The sequence below is a fragment of the Sciurus carolinensis genome, unplaced genomic scaffold (assembly GCF_902686445.1).
Source record: "Sciurus carolinensis unplaced genomic scaffold, mSciCar1.2, whole genome shotgun sequence".
Classification (NCBI taxonomy): domain Eukaryota; kingdom Metazoa; phylum Chordata; class Mammalia; order Rodentia; family Sciuridae; genus Sciurus; species Sciurus carolinensis.
In genome coordinates, this window is record NW_025920142.1 from 1,301,191 (window position 1) to 1,307,190 (window position 6,000).

Consider the following 6,000-nt stretch of genomic DNA (forward strand, 5'->3'; position numbering starts at 1 on the left):
AACATTCAGCAGTGGGGGCTAGGTAGGGGCAGGACAACAATCAAGATGGGTAGAGAAAAATGGTGGACCCTGTACCCAGCCAAGTAGAGCTATGTCTAAAGCTTTGGGGCCTGGTGGATCCCACAACACCACATCTGCCTTGAAAAACACATGGAGGAATGGGTTAGGGCTTTACCCACTCTCCAAGTGGCCCCTTGAGTTCACTTCCAGGTAAACCCCAAAGCACAGAGCAAGTTACACAAGACACCCTAAAAATGAAAACACACAGAGTTCCCCCATCCCCATGTCATTTAAATTAATCTGGTTGACCCATAGAAAACAACAAAGTATATTTAGTTTTTTCTATGTACACATATATAGATTTATTTATGGAACCCACTTCTCACCTTTATGGTGGCAGGAGCTGGGGATGCTAGAGAGGTGAAAATAAAGGGCTCAGAGAAAGTGAAAGAAGTGGAGAGGTAGCTGCAAAGAAGGGAATGGATCCCTTTCTTTCAGTTGGGAAGCACGGGAGCTCCACTGACACTCATCCTCCACCCCCAGCTGGTAGGAGGATGGTGTCTGCAGGCAGTTTGAGGCACCTCAGTTGACAGCTCTGGTGGCCCCACTGGCTGTTGAAGGAGGAGTGAAGGGGGTAGGGTAGGCACCAGGAGTGAGGGTGTTGGGAACTGGGAGAACCATGAGAAGGAGTGGCAGGGCTGGGTAGGGAGGAGAAAGTGGCCAGCAGTGTGGCAGAGCTAGGAGCCTTGTTGCTCTATTAATTAACCCAATAAAATTCTTTTTTTTTCAATGAAATTCTTTATGACATATTAGACATTTCTGATTGGACTGCTTTTGTAACCCTTTTTTAAAAAAAATCTTACAGTCCTTTTGAAGATGGCTAGGATTTTTACAATTGTAACAAAGTTTGTGGGGGAGTTTAAAGCATCAGCCAGTAAAGCTGCTTTATGAGTTTCAGTTACAATATTTTGACATGCCTTTATTAAATCAGAAAATGCAGTATCCACTTTATGGCAAATAGATTTTATTACTTACTTACAATCTTGTCTGGCATTTACATAAGTCATTTGTTTAGTCAGAATATTGGCAGCTTCCAAATTGTTTACTTGTCTTTCAATAACTTTACTCAATTGGTTAAGAAAATTAATGAAAGGCTCTCCTGTGACTTGTCCAATTACAGCAATGGACTTGGAAGGATTCCACGTGTCTGGGATCCTCCTCCATGCTTTACAAACTAAGGTTCTAATCTGGCAATGGCAGCTGTTGGCAACTGAGCTTATTGTTGTAATGTCCTTCTTAGCCCCTTGCCAATCAAGTCATCATAATCAATATTAACATTGCCTTGAGCATTATCCTCAGCTTGAACACAGGCTAAATCAGAGTATTCTTGTAAATACACTGTATTTTGGGCAGGAGAAGTAACCATTTTCACCAAAGGTTTTCAATCATTGGGAACCAAGGCATAACCCTTACCCAGCACATTTATCATATTAAGAGTAAAAATTACTATTTTTTCCACTCTCTGACACCATTCTTTTTAATTTTTTAAACACAGCAAAAGGCAATTATTCACATTCTGACTGATTAGCATTATTTAATCTAATTGTGCAGACAATCAAAGTATGAGTTCCTCCCTCTGCAGTTGCCTGTCTGAGACATTCAGATAAATGAGACTGGACTGGGGGAGGAAAAGGAAGAGGGAGAAGAGTAGGAATGTAAGGAGATGGCTGAGAAAAAAACTTCAATCTTAGAGACTACTGGAGAATCTTGTAGCTCTGTCAAGGCTATTTTTGAGATAGGATCTCAACAATAATACCAAGCATGTAACACAGATACAGGAACCCTTGTCTCCTCATGCAATATTTTACCTATATATTCCCAATTTTGGGGTCTTAAGAACCCACTCCTCTGATTCCATGGACAGTAAAAAATCTATTTCAAATAGCAAAGCAGCAAGATCAGAATTACTTACAGTATGTTTAGCATTATGAAGCAAATAAAGTTTAGCCCTATGATGACATTGAGTGTCAGAGAGTGAATTCCCCATAACTTACCAGTGGGATCAGTACCAGTCAATGAGTGATGCACATCAAAACCTGTTTTAGGCAGTAAGCTATCCCCTTTTCCCATCAGCACATCCAGAAGTGCCCCTGTTCAGCATCCCAGCTGTAAAGGTTAATTGAGGTCCAGCTAAAAGGATTAAAGGAAGAGCTAATAAAGAGGCAAGCACACAGGATGGTGAAGAGCAAGAAGTGGTTTCTGTGAAAAAGCCAGTCTAGTTTATTATCTATTCCAGGGTCATATCAAGTAGCAAAGGTTACATAGTACAGTTAGCTTTGCACATGTGCGATCACATAACTTGCTTGCTTCTTGGAGTCCACTAGTACCAAAGGTTATTATAATAAAAAATATCTCCAGACCTCCAGGACAGAGGAATTGCAGAGCATTCCCAAGCCATTCAAACAGAGCACCTTTTGTCCTGAGGAGTTTGCTGAAATCAAAGAACTCTCACTCCTCTGTACATTGAGTGACCTGAAATCCCTTCTTTTTTCTGCTGTATGATATCTGCAATGTGAAAAACCTGTGGCCAGTATGAAGTGAGACAGAATAATCTAGTTTTGGACACTTTTTGGTTGGAGCTTTCTGCTTTCACTCAGCATGTTATTTCTTCTAATTTTGGGTCTGAGGAGAAATATTATTAGGAAATTTAATCCCTCAACACTACCATGCAAAGAGATAGACCAGGCCCTGTAAGTCACTGATATCAGTGAACCCATAACCCTCAAATCTGTAATGCAGCTCCTGTAAACTGAGGTATGATGGAGAGAGTCAAACTTGAGGGTGTAGTTCCAAAAGCACATGTGCTTCATTTGTAGTATTTTATAAGTCACAAAGGTAATATTCTCAAAAGGTTGTTATGTTATTAATATCAACTTCAACTCTTTTTATGATATCAGTGTGAATACTAGAAATATTTAAAATACTCTTGTGCCTTAGGTGTTGTTTTCATGAATATTAACGCTTTAATGGGTTATAAGGAAGAGCTAATAAAGAGGCAAGCACACAGGATGGTGAAGAGCAAGAAGTGGTTTCTGTGAAAAAGCCAGTCTAGTTTATTATCTATTCCAGGGTCATATCAAGTAGCAAAGGTTACATAGTACAGTTAGCTTTGCACATGTGCAGATCACATAACTTGCTTGCTTCTCGGAGTCCACTAGTACCAAAAGTTATTATAAGAAGAAAATATCTCCAGGCCTCCAGGACAGAGGAATTGCAGAGCATTCCCCAGCCATTCAAACAGCACCTTTTGTCCTGAGGAGTTTTCTGAAATCAAAGAACTCTCAGTCCTCTGTACATTGACTGACCTGAAATCCCTTCTTTTTTCTGCTGTATGATATCTGCAATGTGAAAAACTTGGGGCCAGTATGAAGTGAGACAGAATAATCTAGTTTTGGACACTTTTTGGTTGGAGTTTTCTGCTTTCACTCAGCATATTATTTCTTCTAATTTTGGGTCTGAGGAGAAATATTATTAGGGAATTTAATCCCTCAACACTAGCATGTAAAGAGATAGACCAGGCCCTGTAAGTCACTGATATCAGGGAACCCATAACCCTCAAATCTGTAATGTGGCTCCTGTAAATTGAGGTATGATTGAGAGTCAAACTTGAGGGTGTAGTTCCAAAAGCACATGTACTTCATTTGTAGTATTTTATAAGTCACATAAAGGTAATATTCTCAAAAGCTTGTTATGTTATTAATATCAATTTCAACTCTATTTATGCTATCAGTGTGAATACTAGAAATATTTAAAATACTCTTGTGTCTTAGGAGTTGTTTTCATTAGATATTAATGCTTTAAAGGGTTGTTTCCCATTCATAATTTAGTTTGTCTTCTACCAAGAACAGAGAGCAGAAAAATTAAATAACATTTTATAGTAATTGCCATTATATTATTTTTATTCAGGAATAATATACTAGCATATATAATCCATAAACAGAAATGGCATTTACAGCAGGTTAAATGCAAGTGTTCTACTGGTAGGAATAGATCCCACTTCTAGAAGGAAATATTGCCTTAAAATAGCAGCAGCTTGAATCTCAGGTGTGCAATTCCCAGACCACAAAGAAAACAAAATTAAGCTGCACACATTCACCTGTCATTCTGGCCTTATTCTTTTCTGGATTGGATATTATCCACTGTCAATCACACACAAGTCTCCTTGATCTCAGATTTAAGAGGCATGGTCTGAATCTCCATCCAATCAGGAGCACTTAGATCTGTCCAATGCATGAACTGCCAGGGAGTTGGGGATGGGTTTCCACTGGCTTCTTCTCTGTTTCTGCTGCATACACCATATCTGCCTTTCAGCTCTAGGCTTCACTCTCCTGCTTTGGAGACCCAGGTTGATCCACTGTGCAGTGGTTGAAGATCTCTAGGGACAAGTACTGGCTCCTTAGACCCCAGAAATGGTGAGTGGGCAGTGGCATGATGAGTCTGGGGAGGAAGGGTGATGGAAAGGTGTGACTGGCTTATGCAGGAACCGGAGATAGCAAACTGGGACTCTGCACAGTCTCTGGACTCTGCAGGCCTGAGCCCTCCTGTGGGGCAGTGAACTCTCAGTCCTGCTGGCCATCCAGATGGGGAGCACATCAGTGGCACAGACCCCTCACTGCCTTCCTTATCTTTGCAGGGCATCATTGACCCATACCTCAAATACTCTCTGGCAGGTGTGTGCCTGTGGCCCAGCATCTTCTTGGTGCTGGTGATTAACATTTGGGTCCATTATCATGATCAAATCTCCACATGCCATTTTTCTTGCAGGAGAGCAGCTGTGGTCTATAGGAACCTCACTTCCTCCTGAGCTAGTTAATTTTCAATTTTACTTTCTTCTTTACTTTTATTTTTATTGTGTTGCTAGAAGTTGAACCTCAGGATACTTTACTACTGAGATATATCCATAGTACTTTTATTTTTTATTTTGAGACAGGGTCTAGGTTAGTTGGTGAGATTGGATTTGTTATGCTTTGATTTTTGTAGAATTTTCTATTACAATTAACCATATAATTTTTTTCAAAATGTGTATTTAGTTTCTAAATAGTTTCTTGATGATTATTACAATAGTATAATTTCACAATGTACATGAATGTACTCCTTTTCCTCTTATAATTGAAAATTTTTTTGGCTAAAATTATGTGTAATTTTGTGAATAAATTTTAGAACTTCATAATTTGTTTTCTTATTTCATTAAAAGTAAAATGTGAATGTTTTATAATTGCATTATATTTACACATAGTATTTGGGTTCATTTTGACATAATCATAGAAACATGGAATATGGTTTGCTCCATTTTATTACCCAGTAGTTCCTCTTATCCTCTTCTCTTACCATTTCCTCTTTTTCTTTTATTTATAGTTTTATAAGTTACTGCTTTATAGATACATAAAAGTAGAATTTACTCTGATATATTTATATAGGTACATAACAATTTTACTGAGATATATCGTAGGTTAATTTAGGAGAAAATTGTCCTCTTTGTAATGATGAGTTTTATCATCTGCACATGGGATGTGTGAGTGTGTTATTTGCTTCCAATATTTATTTTCTCACAAGTTAAACATTTTTTTCTTTCTCAGCATGTATACATGTGAAATAAAACATGAATATTACACATATATAAAACTTAAACATGGTACTGTATATTTCTTAAACTGGACATAATATAGCTAAAGATGTGAGTTGATCCTAGTAACCATTTTTTCTACAGATTATTTTTTATCTCTTCCAAGATGCACACGCATTTGAACCATGCCCCTAGGTTTGTATGTCTGGTGTTTGGATGAGTTCTGTTGGGTTCTTATATGTTATCATGGTCACATATGCTGTAATTTCTAAAGTCTCTGTGACAGTGAGCATCATATATCTTCATTATCAAGAGTTTCCACAAATGATAATAAACTCCTCCTGAGTTTATGAATATTCATTTGCTTTATATCACCA